The sequence below is a fragment of the Pithys albifrons genome, chromosome Z (assembly GCF_047495875.1).
Source record: "Pithys albifrons albifrons isolate INPA30051 chromosome Z, PitAlb_v1, whole genome shotgun sequence".
Classification (NCBI taxonomy): domain Eukaryota; kingdom Metazoa; phylum Chordata; class Aves; order Passeriformes; family Thamnophilidae; genus Pithys; species Pithys albifrons.
The window spans coordinates 51,889,016-51,906,145 of NC_092497.1; positions in this window are offsets into that span (position 1 = coordinate 51,889,016).

Genomic DNA, 17,130 nt, shown 5'->3' on the forward strand with positions numbered 1-17,130 from the left:
GGATTTAGTTTGAATGTATTGCTGCATCCCTGGCAGATGCTCTAATGGCTGGACTTTGGTTATTCAAAGTGGGTTTCTCTCATTGTCTGCTGCCAGAAAAAGTCAGCTCTGCATAAAAAAAATGAACTCCCATGACTAGGCATGTAAGCTCATGGCTATAGCCCAACACATTGTGTTCTTATGCAGAGTTGAGCAGCTCCAAAAGACAGAGGAAACGAAAAAAACAAATAAAAAAACAAACCAAGGACAGCTGTGTGCTCACCTGGGATATAAATCCAAGATACATCTTCCCAGCACTGGCTGGAGCTGCAGCTTTCACGTCCCTTTTGATTGCTCTAACTTCTGGTGCTTTGAGACTTAATTTTGTGGGCAGAGAAAAAACTACTCCAAAAGTTTTCTCTGGTTTCATGGCCCTGAAGAAAGGGAACAAATTTCTGGCCAGAGAGACTGCAGGAGTTTCTCATTGATTCTTCTCACTGCATGCTGAAGTTTTAATAGAGGTTATTTCTAGGTAGGAGATGGTCATCCCTGCAGAGGATCAAAAAGAGGACGCCTTGTGACTGGAGTTTTTCAAGATGTGATAGATCAGGGTGCTGGATAATCTCATGGAGTCTCCCTATCCCTCAAGAGGTTGGATTAGGTGATGTTTTTAGGTCCCTTTCATCTTGGCCTGTCCTGTGGTTCCATGAAAAAATGCATCCAAAAGAGACAGGAAACTCAGTCCTTGGATCTTTCTTAACTGTTCCTGCAAATAAATGAACAACTTGGGTCTCCTAAATCTGTCTGCAGAGTATCTTGCCACGCTGAAGAATTGGCTGCTGAGACAATTTGTAGGGTAAAGCTCTGGGTGCAGAAGCTGAACCAATTCCCCTGACTCAGTCAGAAGGTACTGATCTTAATTCAGCTGCTTTTTGTGGACTCTCTTAAATTGGTTTATAGTTGCTGTCTTTTGGCACATGTTAAATCAGAAATAAATGCTAAGTCAATAAATAGTCCTTCCTGGACTGGAATAATACAGCTTTTAGGAGGAAGACTGTTATGTGCTTTTTCAGTGCCTAAGAAAACAGAGCTCTTATCTCTGTTTAAGTAATAATTATAACCTAGAATTGTTTATTTGACTGCATTTCACCAGTTGTTTCTGTGCTGATGGACACAGAACTCCTTAGCTTGGCTGTATAGATGGATCCTGGATCACAGGGCACTGACTCCTGCTCCAAACAACAGCACATTGAAAGCAAATTAAAGATAACGTGTAGTAAATAGGGGACACAGGAATCAAAGTATTCCTTTACTTCATGTAATTGTGTATATCAATGTGATTATCAACCACTTTAGTGAACAAAAGCCTACTTATGGGTAACAAGGGTAACAAATAGCAAATATTGGGGGCCATGGGTTTTGTCTTGTGACAGAACCTCTGTAGTTGTCCCATTCTTTTGTTTTGTGCCAGCCTGAATTAATCAGACTGAAGCTGAAACTTAGAAGTGAAGTAAGATGATATTGAACTGTGAAAATAATACTTAGCATCTTATTTTGGGGGAGTTTTTGCTCCTGCTTGGGCTAAAGCTGAAATAGATGACAGTAGTTTCACTGACTCTGAACTCAGAAATTGTAACTGACAGCGAAATCTGTTTCCATATTCTGCTTCTATTTAAAATGTGTTGGAAATGTCAATGAATTCCTATCCTTATGATTAATAGATAGCAACGCTTCTGTTTTATAGAAACTAAGTGGCTACAGGAGTCACCAGAACAAGGGCTATCACAACATGGAATAAAGACAGAATATCTGCATTTAATCTCATCTGTCTGAGTGAACTTGGTGTTTTACATCTGCTTTTTAATAATAGGTAGATTGTGATGATAAGTTCTTCAATTAGATATATTGTCCTTCTGATCCTTTGAGCTTTTTCTAGTTTTTTTGTTTTGTTTTGTTTTTTGTATTTGTTTTTGGTGTGTTTTTTTGTATGTGTGCTCTAGGAGGTAATTTTTAGCTTCAAAGTTTAATTGTAAAAAATTGCTGCGATGGAGCAAAAATGAAAAATGCACATGAAACCAGAAGTGGGCATTTTGTTTTCTTTTGGTGGCTAGGAGGGGCAGTGAAAGTTGAAGGCAGTTTCTTTAAAAACATATTTAAATGCTTTGTTCTGCATCTGACTTTCATGCTAAAATAATAAAAATGAGGTTAAGTAAAGAAGAGGACAGCAGCCTTTCCTTAAGTGGGATTTTATTTTGCTGATGAGGTAAACCCAAGTGACATCAAGAATAGCCTAAATCTGCCAGCTACATGCTGATGTTGGCTGGTTCTGCCTTTCCTTCAGCCACTGCTATAATGGAGATTGAAGTCATCTTCCATGTTTTTCCATATTGCACACAGGGATCTAAGAAAGAGAAATAGGATGAAAACAGGAAAGTGGAGGTGGTTGTAGTGGACTTGTAGGGAAAGTATTGAAATCCAGGGGATTTGGGACATTTAAAATGGGGTGTTACATCATATTAATGTAAGAATGATACACCACAACTGTCAGGCAATAAGGAAAACATTTGGCATGTCTGAAATTCTCAAAAGAGGATCATGTTTGAGAAGATTAATGGTCTCACCAAGGCTCAGACAGCAGCTGACATGATCTCTGTTGGCTTTGGAGATCCACTGATGGATGGTGGATCATGCAAACAGAATAATATGTGGGTTTATTTCCCTTTAGAAGGCCAGCTAAAGGGTTTAAGAGATGCAGGGCTGAAAGACAGCAAAAGGTGGGCAGAAATAAGCCATTTATGCATACTCTGTGAATCCAGGAGGGCTTGGAAAACAGACAGACCTGTCACACTGATCTTACCCCAGGCAGCAAGAGATGTATGGACATGGGTCCTTCTAGGCTTCAGGAATGAAAAGCAGGGTTTTTTTTTTTGGTTAGTAGCTGATTTGGTCACTAAGAAAAATACAGTAATGCCACCCATTGAATTTTAAGAAGGTTTTTATTTTTGGTGGGGTTTTTTTGGTGTTTTTTTTTTACCCTCCCCGGACTTTGGGGACTATTCTATTTGAGGAACTTGCCTAAAGACTTTTCACAGGCTTGAATCCCGTGGAAAATTTATTGACATAAGAAAAAGGCAAGGAAGTGAGTGAGGTGGGGGTAGCAGAAAGAGAACCCCCATGAGATTTCTTCCAAACCCTTTTCCAGATTTATTTTTCTGCTTCATCTTTCATGGCAAAATCCCTCTGTGTGGTTATACATCTATTTTAGTGTTTTCACTTGTCAGTATTTTGTTTTTGTAGCTGCTCTGGATCTTTTAGCTTAGACACTGTTGTGCTGTTTGTTGATTGAGGAAGAAATGGCACTGGAAGTGGCAGTGATGTCATGTTTGGAGATGCTGCAATTAAGAGCCCAACTTCACTTGATAATAATGACCAGAGCAAAGACTGGGGCTATCAAGACAACAGTTGTAACTTCCCAGCTCCAGACAAGAGGTGATCACTCTTCTATCAGTGACAAGGGATGTCCATATCCCAATAGGAAAACTGGAGTTTCCAAGTGGGTTATTTAGAGTTGTTCTCTAGGAGTGTCCCCAATGGTGCAGCTCTGGCAGAGAATATAAAGGGGAGCAAACATCACACAGTGGGTTGGGCTCAGGAAGGCTTTCTCCTTGTCCCAGTTCAGCAGGTGGGAGCAGTTTATCCCTGTGCATTCTAAACCCTCTGGGCCATTGCCCAGGAACTGTTCCCAATGGCCCACTGGCAGCAGCTGCCCAGGGCACAGCTGAGCCCTCAGGCTGGGAGCTGGCTGGGAAAGAAGCCTGGCAGAGGAGCTGGGAGAACTCCTCTCCAGGGACTCCTTGGCACCTCCACACCCACCTGAGGGCTCAGCTCTTGGGCCAGCAACGAGCCCTCAGGTGGGTTGCAACGGGCCAGCAACGATTCCAAAATCCCCCCTGACTCCCAGAGTCAGATCCCCCAGTGTGGAACTCCCTGCCCTGGGAGAGGCACTGGGGGCTCCCACCTGGACCTGAGGGGAGACAATCTTGGGGTCTGGGGACTTCTGGGACCACTCATGGGATCCAGAGGAGGAGCAGAACCTGGACAGAAGGAGCACATCGCTCTCCACCAGACTGTGCCATCATCTGCACCAACAGGTTTGTCCCTTCCTTTTCCTTTGGACTTGGAGGAACCACGTGGGGTTCAGCACAGGGGCCACCAAACCCCACTGTGTTTGTGCCCCAGGGGGCTGGGTTAGACTGCTGGTGTTGGGGGTTAAACCCAATTTCTCTTTGTGCCATTGCATTTATTGTATTATTGTTATTAAATTGTAACTCTGACTTATAATCTCTTTTGTGTTGGGTTTGTTTCTCCTGACAGTTTACCTTTAAAACAGCACACTCCTCCAACAGGGTTTTGTAGAATTGCAGTGGGTGACTCAGAGAAATGTCCTTCCATGAGGGCTGCCAAGAAGTTGGAGGAAAAGGCACTTTGGAGCTGGTCTAATGTTGGTGCTGGTCCCTTGGAGCAGGAGGCTGGGATGGAGATACAGAGTCTCTTCCAGTCAAGGGTACTGTGGTTGTAAAACTCATAGAATTTCAGAGCAGGGCTGGATGAACCTTTTTTTGGAGATGCTTTGTCTTGTGGATGTGGATTTTGGGCTCAGGAGAAAGGGTATCAGAGCAGGAGGTTAATTCAGCAAAGAAAGGGAGGATGGGGGAGTTGGAAGCAGATGATCCTTAAGGTTCCTTTCAAACCAAACGATTCTATGATACAGGAAACACTCTTCTTACATGGATATGTAACATGTGCTTAGTTTTTCCAACTGGATTTCAGCGGCTGAACAACCTGCTAAAATGGACAGTTACGTTTTACACTCTGACATATTTTTAACCCCAGATGAATAATCAAGAAGAATGCACCCATTCTTTTTTTTTTTTTCCCCAAGAAAGGATTAATATGAAATAATTGTGCAATTGTGTTGATGTAAGGAGATGAATAGAACCCTCTCCATGGGATCAGATGCCCAAACTTAACGGAAAGAAATACTGGAGCTCTACATTCCTAAAGTTCATTGCAGTGGAAAAACTTAGGCTGAAAAAGACAATTGACATTTTTGGAAGAGCACAAATAAACTTCCTGGAGGAGATGCAAGCAAACCTGGGCAGATCTAAAGAAGAACAGTGATTCACAAAGTCTGTCAACAATTTTTGCCTGTGTCTCAGGGTCTGTTCACAGCTCTGGGACAGGAGTGACTACATTTTATGCTTTACAAGTGATTGAGGAGAAAGTGACAAGAATTTCTGGGGGCTTGGAAAAAAGTCTCTCTGATGAGAGACTGAAGAGACTGAAATTGTGATAGAAGGAGGTGAATAAAGAAATTGTAAAAGGTCTTAATAGGACCAGCAGTTTGGAGAAGGGTGCTCAGAAGAGGTGAGAACCACATTTCTCTCCCTCATGTAACACAGAAAAGAAAAAAACATTAAATTTTGAAGCAGATTTTAACTTTGCACACAAACCCCACATACTTTATGCAGTAAGTCACAGCCACTGGATGCTCTTACACCTATAAATCAGAAAAAATCAAAGGTCACCCCTTTAAAAAGAGTATTTGGAGCCAGATACTTCTGACAAGATCATCAGGTCTCTTGAGGTTTTAAATTAATCTCTAATGTCTTGTTATTAATTAGAGACTTTTACTCAGCAAATCACCCCTTCTGGCCCTGTGTAACAGACTGTGAATTTTCTTTTTAAGCATTTGGTGCTTGTCAAATCCCTTACAGCAAGAAAATTTCTGGGCCTTTATATGTTACTATGTGCTCCTGGCTTTAGTGTACTCTTTGGGATTTTTACTTCAATGAAAAATGGATTAGTGGGATTGCAGCTCATTTAATGATTTTTAAATGCAACAGCTTGAATATTGTCTCCTGCTTTGTTTTGAAGTCTTTCAGGGATTATTTTAACTGAGCAGATGTGTTTATGGTGTAGTTCTGTCTGTGGTGCATTCCCAGTTACTTTTCTATACTGGGGTGAGTTTATATATGGTTACAGATAATGGGTTGGCTTTATGTCCCCCTCCCATCCTTTACCTTTTAAGTTGTGCAGCTGATTTATTCAAGGGGGGGCTTGAGTTCCACAGGCTATTGGTAGCTGTGGTTTGATTGTAGCACAAGGTTTGACTGGCTTGGGGTGAGTTTTAGGAAGGTTTTTCTCTTACACAAGAAGTTTTATGGCTTCATCTGCAACCAAGAAAAACAAATACATCTGTAACACTTTTGCCTTGACAATGAAAACCCATTGCACAGTGGTGATCTGTGATTGAATCAAAGTCTACCTACTGAAGGATATTGATGCATCAGCATTCACCCAACACACAACTCCCCAAGGAGCACAAAAATGTCATTTGTGTCACGAAAGGTAGTTAATTTTCAAGCTCTGATTGTCCTGGTTTGTGCCTTCAGGTTGGACACAGAGGAGTGGAAATGCTCTTCTCCCTCCTACCCTTCTCTTCTGCAGGTTGGCAAAAAGCTGCTCAGCAGCAGCCTGGCTTTCATGCTGAAATTTCCACAGCCAGCCACTGCTGGCAGGGATAGAGATTGGGGAACAGAGCTGGGCCTGACAGCTTCATAATCCAGTTGTGTTGAAATGTATTATTGTCAGCTCAGTTATTTAGAAGAAAATCCTTGGTTTGACTGAGAAGAGGAAGATTTATTGTGAAAAAAAGATGAAATGTCAACATCTGAGAAGACAATATGTGTAGGTAATACACCAGGCTCACTGTCTGCTCCTGCATAAATTAATTATCACCAGGGTATGTCTTCACATCAAAGCAATACTCAGTGGGGCTCACACACAGCCAGTTCCCCCCCTTTCCAAAAATAAGAGGAAGGCACAAAGATTCTAGGGTCTTTTGTAGAAATTTGTTTTCATTTATCCAGCACTTTTCAACAAAGTGGACCTGTGGGACAGTGCACAGACTCAAGGGTTTGCTGTGGGTGGATCAGCCTTGCAGTGTGACACCAGGTTTGGGTCTGTTTGCCCTCCAGAAACAGTCAGGCAGAGTCTCTTTGTGCCATCATCTCACCAGGTGAAACTGCCTGGCTGAAAACAGGAGAGGGAAACCTCTGAAGTGGATTCATCTCAGTTTTTCACACCCTCAGCTTTTCACACACCTCCCTGAGTCCTGCACATGCCCCAGTGTGACAGAGGGGGACACTCAGCCTCTGTTTCACTGGTAGTGAGTGGCTCTTGGGGAGGCCTTGACTCTTACAAGGGAGAGGGGAACAAAAAGAAATATCTGCTCTGTGTAGTGCTAGATACTTCTGGTGACTAATAAATTATAATTTCCTGAAATTTCTTTTGCATATATATACCTGTACATGTGCAGATACCTGCCTATCTTTTAATTTACCTGTCCATCTGCATACCTATGTGTGATTAGGGACTGGCAGTCACTCCTCACTGCCCAGTGGTTGGGAATCATTACTATTGCATCCCTGTAATAAGGACACTGTCAATTTTATTAAAAAAATATTTACAGGACAGTTCTGAAATCCATTAGTCCCTGAAGCTCCTGAAGATTTTCTTGAGCATCTGGAATGTCAGAATGATCCTTGGAGATGCATCAACTAATGAACCAGGCAGGACAGTCATATCATGTTCATGATTATACATATTCCCCCCTGAAATGCAACTGTACAACTGTGATGGGAGGCAGGGAGTTATCAGCTGGAAACAGCTGTGCTGCTGAAACGCCCGGTGTCAGGCTATGTAAATATTAGCAGAGATACCCCAAAATCAACTGTGCCTGTTTTTATATGTGCTTTACTGCTAGCTGAGGCAGCTGTCAGGAGGGTTGACTTTGGGGAAATGGATGTGAGTTAGGAATTGTGAGTCTGAAGCATTTATGCTCATTTTACTCATTCATTAGAATTTAAAAATATGTACTGAGAGAATCTGCTGAACATACATAGCTGTGAAAAGCCACTTCAAGTGCCAAGAGTTAATTTATTAAAGTTATCCTTAAAAAAAAATAAGGGAGGAAGCACTTACTTTAGGGCAGACTGATTTGGAGCAGGTTTTCTTGTAAAGGAAGTCCTCCTTACTTTAAGGACTTGGTGTATCACCAGAACATACTTCTCTTCACAGTGTTTCAATTAGAGATCTATCCTCATTAAAACACACTCTGTGCAAAGACTAATTGCACAGGCCATGCATTAATATCTCACAAGTGTCCTTCTGCCCTTTTTTGTTCTTTATTGGTCTCAATGATCTTAGAGGTCATTTCTAACCTTAATGATTCTATGATTCTGTAAGCAGGGATTTATATTCTCCTCAGCTCTGATGTTTTCCTGCTGTCTTAAAATCTCTGTCCTTATTCCAAGTACCTGTGGGATGGTTGTTTCACCTCAATAAATTCTTCAATGTTCCAAAATTTCCTTTTATAGTGAGTCAGACAAGACAAATGTGCTGAAGATTTTCTGTACTGATCAATGCAAGAAAACATATCTTGGACTGTTTAAAACACTTCATTTTCCCTGATTTTTTTCAGCTAATTGCACTCCAGTAATTTCAAAGAGGAGTCCTTCAGTGTGACTACAGACATTATTCTGTGCGTGTTCTTCCACTCCAGACCTCCTTTTCCTCCTGGGTTTATGAGGAATTCAGAGCCTGGTTCTGTTGAGGGAGAATAAAAAGCCCACGATGAATTTCAGCAAGGTACGTTGGGATAATTATACCGCTGTCTAAACTGAAAAGGGGGAAAAATATAATAATAATAAGAATAATAAATAAAAAAGAGGCCAGCTACTTTCTCATTCCCACTTTCCTGCCAGATAGCTTTTGCTGACAGGTAGTTGGCCACTGGAGGGGTGACAGGTGAGGTGCACACCTGAGTGTTGTGCCTGGCTGGATGCTGACAGCCTGCATGAACTGTGGTCTTACATATTTCAGATTTGATCTAAATCCTCCTCTGGCATGTGTTTACTTTCCATGCACTTTGTCCCTCTGTGGGTCCTACACAGTGAGCTGAATATAGCTGAAAGGGAAAGGAAAAAAAGAGCACTTAACTCTATTATTTTAAGTAAGAGTAATGGTTACCTTGAGACTTGGAGTTACTGTTAGGTCCTTCAGTACTTTAAATGTTTGCAAAACACCAACAAAAGGAGTGAGTTGATAAGATTCTACAGAAATAAATGTTGTAGTACAAAATGAGATTATTTCTTCTTTTTCTCTTTCTTTCTTTCTTTCTTTCTTTCTTTCTTTCTTTCTTTCTTTCTTTCTTTCTTTCTTTCTTTCTTTCTTTCTTTCTTTCTTTCTTTCTTTCTTTCTTTCTTTCTTTCTTTCTTTCTTTCTTTCTTTCTTTCTTTCTTCCTTCCTTCTTCCTTCCTTCCTTCCTTCCTTCCTTCCTTCCTTCCTTCCTTCCTTCCTTCCTTCCTTCCTTCCTTCCTTCCTTCCTTCCTTCCTTCCTTCCTTCCTTCCTTCCTTCCTTCCTTCCTTCCTTCCTTCCTTCCTTCCTTCCTTCCTTCCTTCCTTCCTTCCTTCCTTCCTTCCTTCCTTCCTTCCTTCCTTCCTTCCTTCCTTCCTTCCTTCCTTCCTTCCTTCCTTCCTTCCTTCCTTCCTTCCTTCCTTCCTTCCTTCCTTCCTTCCTTCCTTCCTTCCTTCCTTCCTTCCTTCCTTCCTTCCTTCCTTCCTTCCTTCCTTCCTTCCTTCCTTCCTTCCTTCCTTCCTTCCTTCCTTCCTTCCTTCCTTCCTTCCTTCCTTCCTTCCTTCCTTCCTTCCTTCCTTCCTTCCTTCCTTCCTTCCTTCCTTCCTTCCTTCCTTCCTTCCTTCCTTCCTTCCTTCCTTCCTTCCTTCCTTCCTTCCTTCCTTCCTTCCTTCCTTCCTTCCTTCCTTCCTTCCTTCCTTCCTTCCTTCCTTCCTTCCTTCCTTCCTTCCTTCCTTCCTTCCTTCCTTCCTTCCTTCCTTCCTTCCTTCCTTCCTTCCTTCCTTCCTTCCTTCCTTCCTTCCTTCCTTCCTTCCTTCCTTCCTTCCTTCCTTCCTTCCTTCCTTCCTTCCTTCCTTCCTTCCTTCCTTCCTTCCTTCCTTCCTTCCTTCCTTCCTTCCTTCCTTCCTTCCTTCCTTCCTTCCTTCCTTCCTTCCTTCCTTCCTTCCTTCCTTCCTTCCTTCCTTCCTTCCTTCCTTCCTTCCTTCCTTCCTTCCTTCCTTCCTTCCTTCCTTCCTTCCTTCCTTCCTTCCTTCCTTCCTTCCTTCCTTCCTTCCTTCCTTCCTTCCTTCCTTCCCTCCTTCCCTCCTTCCCTCCTTCCCTCCTTCCCTCCTTCCCTCCTTCCCTCCTTCCCTCCTTCCCTCCTTCCCTCCTTCCCTCCTTCCCTCCTTCCCTCCTTCCCTCCTTCCCTCCTTCCCTCCTTCCCTCCTTCCCTCCTTCCCTCCTTCCCTCCTTCCCTCCTTCCCTCCTTCCCTCCTTCCCTCCTTCCCTCCTTCCCTCCTTCCCTCCTTCCCTCCTTCCCTCCTTCCCTCCTTCCCTCCTTCCCTCCTTCCCTCCTTTCTTTCCTTTCTTTCCTTTCTTTCCTTTCCTCTCTTCTTTCCTTCCTTCTTTCCTCCTTTTTCTCCTTTTCCCTCTTTTCTTTTCCTTCTTTTCCTTCCTGAATTCCTTCCTTTCCTTCCCTCCTTTCTTCCCTTTAAAATACCCCCACCAAGCCAGTTTTGCTTCTCCCTATGGATTTATCCCCTATCTAGATGTTTAGAAGGAAGAGCCAGATCCCAGTTGTTGAACTGCTGGGATTATTTTCTCACTTGAGTAACTAAAGTTGTCACCCAGAGCAGGCTCAGGAGAGTACCTGGTGTTCACTAGCCACAAATGCTCCAAGTTAATCACATGGTTAAATGTTTTGCATATTTAAAAGAGGATAACTGTGACTTGGGAGAGTAATTCTGATGTGGAAATGAGCAGCATATGGAAGTGCATTGTCAGCTCTGTGTGAATGGCATTTATAGGGAACAAAGTGAGCAGTACAAGATTCCCAGGTGTCCACTCCTGCCCCTATTCAAAACAATGTATATTTCAGGCTTACACCTGTGCTAGTTAAACAATTCATTGAAGTTTATTGCATGGAAAGGAAATACAGGGAAAACAGACAATACCCTGACAGACAAAGACAGGGCTATTCAGGGAAATTCAAGCAGCGTGTATTAGGCATCATGGGTGAAAGAGCTGGCGGGGTTTCAAGTGTTTGCAAGATGTGTTTGTTTTCTCAAATCTCCAATTTACTCTAATAGGCATATTATGTTCCGGCATGAACAACTAAATCCCATGTGAAATGATTAAAAATTCTCAAAGTACATGGTACAGCAAGCCTGTAGACATCCAGGCCTATGAAGACTTGGTTTCTGTTTATTTAAGCTCACAGTAAAGCCAAGGTTCACTCAGAGCAGGGTTTTTGTTTTTCTGTTTAAGCACTGATTTCTAAAGTCTGAGGTTTAGCTTTTTATAAGGAAGGTAAGAACCCCATCTAATTATGCAGATTCCTTGATTGCCAGTGGGGACAAGGGGCAAGTCACTTCTTGGAAGACAGGTAAGAGGAGCTGCCTACCTTTTCCTCTTGCCTGAGGTGGCAGTTCAGTTTAGCAAAGTCATTGATTTCCATGGCATGAGGTGAACAGAATCAGAGACTCACAGAACCCCAGAATGGTAGGATTGGAAGGAAAGTCCCTTGTGCTGGGCAGGGACACCTCCCACTATGCCAGGATGCTCCATGCCCCATCCAACCTGTCCTTGGACACTTCCATGGGTTGAAGAGTCACAGCTTCTCTGAGTGAGAGGTACTTCCAGGGGTATCAGCTTGGGCTTTGATTCATCCTCTTTCCCATATTTTCTCACTTCCCTTTGTCTTCGCTGACCATTTAATTCTACCACAGCTGTTACCACCTTGTCCATGTTGTTTGTTCAAAGCAGTTTGTTCCTGCAACACAAAATGCCAAAAATAACTGAATGGTGTAAGGACTAATTCCACATGTGGGAAGGAGGAGCTGCCAGTGGAGCACATGCTTTGAATCTTCCTGACAACCAAATCCTGGCTGTGTGATAAAGGATGCAGACCATGGCTGGCCAAACAGCAGCCACAGTGGTACCAAGAAGTGGTAGCTGCTTTTGCTAACCTAGATGGATTTACTAGTTAGTAGCTAATTCCACTTTCAAGTACTGTAATAATTAATTATGGAGGTTATTTTCTCTCTTGTGATACGAGTTCTTTGATCATCACTTGTCTCTCTCCCTAATCATTCAGTTGGCATAAATGCCACTAATTTTTACCATCTGGTCTGCAGTCGAAAGCCCTGGCCTGCTACTGTTCACATGTATCTACCTTGACAGTGAATGATGGGAATGCTTCCAGTGTGAATTCAAACAACCATTCCAGCTTTGCTGGTCCTAAGCTTCAGATTTTGCCTATTTGTGGAAAAGAGAGTAGGCACTTCTGGGTCTGTCTAGACATGTCTGTCCTAAGTGCATGTGTGATCATATGAGTTGCTCACTCCAGTAATATTAATAAATGGGACTGAGCCAAATAAAAGACAGTTCCATTAAATTCTCTGAGCTCATAGGGTGGTTATAAAGTCAACATGCTGTGCTATGTTAACATCTGACCAGTGAAATAGTTGTTTCCTGATCCCAGCCTTGGCTCTCAGCCACAAAAAACACAAGACAGATGCTATGCCTTAGCAGGGTCAGGGTTATCAAAGAGATGTGATTAATAGCTGGTTACTGTGCTTTTCTGACACTTTGGTTTTGTTGATTACAAAGGACTCCTAGCCACGATTTTTCATTGATTTGGTGATCTCCATGGCAGAATCTGAGCTTTCTCTGGAAAAATACAGGCATGTGTGTTGTTCAGACCTCTAGTTTGCTTTGAGCTTGTTTGATGTGGATGCTCCTGATACCAGTGTCTAACAGGGCAAAGAGGGCAATGTCTCCTCACACAGGTAACAGCTGTAAATGCAAACAAGGTGTTCTCAGCTCTTTAATGATTCCCCATCAGGCAAAGATGCTGGAGAATTGAAAACAGCACCTTTAAAAGTGCATCAAAGTAATTTGTTAGCCTTTGAAGTAGGAAGTCATTTATAATGGAGGTGATGGTGTGATAGGCTCACAGTGTGTCTGAGTGGTCTGAGTGGGGAAGGGGTTTGGGAAAGGATATCACAGTGTTATAACTTGATTTTGTGAGTGCTTTATTCCCTGCAAAATGGGTATTTTGTGCCATTACTTTGATTCTGGCTCAGTTTTAACTGTTCTCCCAGCACTGCCCACTCTTGACAGTGAAAAATAAAATCCTAAGTAGGGTGATACTCTCACTCTCAAATCATTGATAAACAGGGATGAAAACCCTCCAGATAGAACATTGTTGAGTCACTTGAAAACAGACACTTAAATTTGAATGCATGGTACTTAGCTGGGAAGTATAACTCATGGCCTGCCACTGTAGGAAGCTCTTTGAAAGTTTCCCAATAACTGGATTAGGTAGAATTTGGCACTTTTGTGCCAAGTTGTCTGGCTGTGAGAGACTGCCAGTTCTCTTTTGACACCCATCATATGCCAGAAGGGATTTTTCCTCCCAATTTTTCTTACTTCTACTGATGTCCCCTTTATGTTTTAATATCAGAAAATGTGTTGATCATTACTGAGTTGTGGCAACCACTCAGATAAATGGGTGATAGGGTTTTTTCCCGATTCAAGGTCAGAAAATGCTACTTCTGGGAGACCTCTTTGCCTCAACCGCCTGCACTGTCATGAGTGGTTGGGTGGTTGGTGCAAAAACTGGGGGTGAGGAACACAATGTCCTGTGTTGGGCATTCCTGGCCATTCCCATATTTATCTTCCTCTGGTGCTCTGGTACATCCAGTGATCCCTAAGCTTGGGTTTTTCCTTCAATTCTATCACTGTCTTCTCCAAGTTTTTAATTATTCTCTATTCTTTCAGGTAGTACATAACTCCATGTTAAAAGCAACAAGGTACTTGCCCCAGGAAACAGAGGGGTAGCAATATTTTAGTTTTTTTTTTTTTTTTTTTTTTTTTGTAAATTATATTCATGGATTGTTGTTGTCTTCCCGGTTTAATAATCTAAATAAAAAAAATAATTCAGGAATGTTTGTGTAGCTAATTAATTTTGTCTGCTTGGTAAATTTCAGATGAGCATTTGAACGTGCTCTCTGTCTATTATTCTATTACTTCCTGTGTTTGTTTGCTTTTATTTTTGTAAAGCAGTTTATAAATGGGCAGAATTTTTATTTCAAAGTAAAAAACTATGACTTCCTAAGTAATTGCCTGAATAGCAATATGTTTGTTATTGTTTCTAATTGCTGATTCTCTTGATGCAGGTCAACACTGTTTGGTTCAAACATCCCAAGAATGAGTCACAAGAACAACACAAGTCAACTTCATTGTAATACTGCTTGGAAAGAATAGTCGACATAATTACTCTGCCCTCTTGCTCTTTCCCTTGACTTGAGCAAGATAAAATCTTCTTTTGTCACCAGAACAGTTGAGCAACAGGTTCATTGGGATGTCAGAGGCAGGACTTTATAAGCCTTTTGATTTGATCCTTGAACAACTGCCTCATCTGCTGATCTCTCTTGTTCCACAAGCACCATTCAATAAAATGCGGTTTCAGGAGGTAGCTGGAAACTTAGATGTAAATGAACCCTTACCATTTTTTTTTATTGTATGAAATGCAAAAGCAAGTTAAAAATAAGGAAAGATTTCTTTTGTATAACATTGGGGGGAAAAGGTAAAGAAAGAGAAAAAAAGAGAAAGCTAAAATGGGAATATAGGCTATAAAATGTGAATGGTAAAAAAAAAAAGATGAACTTCAGGAAATGTTAGCATACATTCCATGGTTCTAGGCTATTGGTTAAAGGAAACACTCTCTTGTGGAATTGAGACTAAGTATTTCTAAAAAGCAATAAAGGGAACCATCAGACATCTGAGGAAGGAACGTTACCCATTGAGAGGAGAGAAAACACCTATTCTCTTAACTGGTATTTTCAAAACAGTCTCAGAGAAAACAGGCTGGAGAAATCTGGGCAGGAAAACAGTGACTTGTTGTGCCACCAGGAGATTCCAGCTTGGCTTGGCCAAAGAAGGAAACTAAATTTGATGGGATTAAGGATTGTGAGGAGCAAGGAGTTCAAGTAAAGTGATATCTCTGCATCTTAAGCTTGTTTCTGGAGCAGCACTGGAACAACTCCCTGAAATCTGTGCCTGAAAGGAAGTGGCTGCTCCTCAGGCCACCTCTGTGTTGAACACTGGGAAGGCACAGAGGGTAATTCCTTGTTCTGGGGTGCAGGTTTTTAACCTCAGGAGGGTTTTGTGCCTCTGGTGTGAGGAGAAGTGTGGCATGAGTGCCCACTCATGCACTTGCTCTTCCAGAACAAATACCTTTTACTTCCCCTGAGTGCTTTGAAAAGTTTTGATTTCTGCCCATTGAAGAATAAAAAGTATTTCCAAAATCTGCTTGCTAGTATGTTTGGTGTCACCATTGTGCTTTTATCTAACTCCAGCAATCTGAAGTCCAAGGGAAAGGGGAACTCAGTATTCCCTTTTGTTGGATAAGAGGGAAGAACAAGCTTGTGCATTGGAGGGGGCACTCTTGCTTTATTTAAGCTTGATTTGATCATGGGGGTCTTGCTTAATAGATGTCCCTGTTTTATTTGCTGGTGGCTTCCTCAGTGTGTTTTTCTGCCTTCCCAACTCATTCCAGAAACTTCTCTCACATTTACATTTTTGGTGTGGGAAAGCTGGTTTTATACTGTTTATGAAATGGGTTTGGTTTTGCTTGGCAGGCTCCTAGGCAAGGACACTGACTTCCTACCTGTTCTTTCTGAAGATGTAAATAGTATTTCTCAAATCTGACCTTGACACTGGCACTCAGAAAAAGGGCCATACTTGAGTTTGCTTTCTCAGATGTGATGCACAGGTGTACTTGTGACTTTTAGATTAAACAGTCAGCTGATATTTGGGAACTTGCAGGTTGCTTCAACACAGAGAGTCAGTCAGGTAATCCTGGTTATCTCCAAATCCCAACTCTAACCACATAGAAACAGGTAATTTCTGTGCTCAGAGATCCAAACCTGTGTTCTTTAGCTTTGGATTTCATCTCCTTCTCAAGCCTACATACAACCATTTAATTTGCTCTCTGGTGGCTCTTTCCTTCAGCTTAGGGTCCCCATTTTCTTGCTGTCTCTACCCTGCTGGGAGGATTTCATGTAGACACAATGGTGGCCCCTGCCCTTTATAACTTACCTTGGACTATTATGCAGAGGGCAACTGATTTTGCAATTAACATTCAGAAGTCAAAGTATTTTCCTGATTTTTTAAAAAAAATTATATCCAATTGCTATAAAAATGAAAATACATGCATAATACACCCTGAGCTTCATGACTCCATTTCTAGGGGCAACCCAGTACATGTGGACATTGGTAATATAAAACTGCTGCAGTCCGAAGGACTTTTTACCTGGGTCTTTAAAGTAAGAATTTGAGAGGGATCTTTGGTTTCATGGAGGAAAGGCAGGGGGCAGAACAAATCTATCCTCGTTTTTCTCAGGACACTTGGTGAACATCTCAGCTGGAGAAGGTTGCACTGTGCCCATTCACTGAGGAACTTACCCCTGGGAGATGCAAACCTGAAAAAAGCACAAGTAATCTCAAAAACTAATGAAAAATACCAGAAGGGATTCTTCAGGTTTGTCAGTCAGACACTTTTCAATATAAAGTGGCAAAGAGTTAGGAGAGAGGCTTTATAGTCCCACTCAGCATTGAACATCAAAAGGAGTGTACTGAGCCTACAAAACTACATTTGGGCCACCAATTTACCCAAGGGAAAGCATCACTCCTACGGCTTTAATGTATCTGCCAAATGCTGGTTAGCACATGCCACAAGACAAATCACCTGCTATAAGGACAGCTGTATGTTGCCAGTGCCAGTCTGAGTTCTGGGGCTTCTCCAAGGAGCTTTTCCCCTTTCCACAGTTGTTTGCTAGTCCTGGCTTTACATTTGGTGATTATTCTTTGGACAGCACAACAAACACACTGAAAGCACAAGATCTGTTTCTCTCTAATGAGCAATGTCAGGGTTTCATTTAGGTTTTTTACATCCAGCTATAACT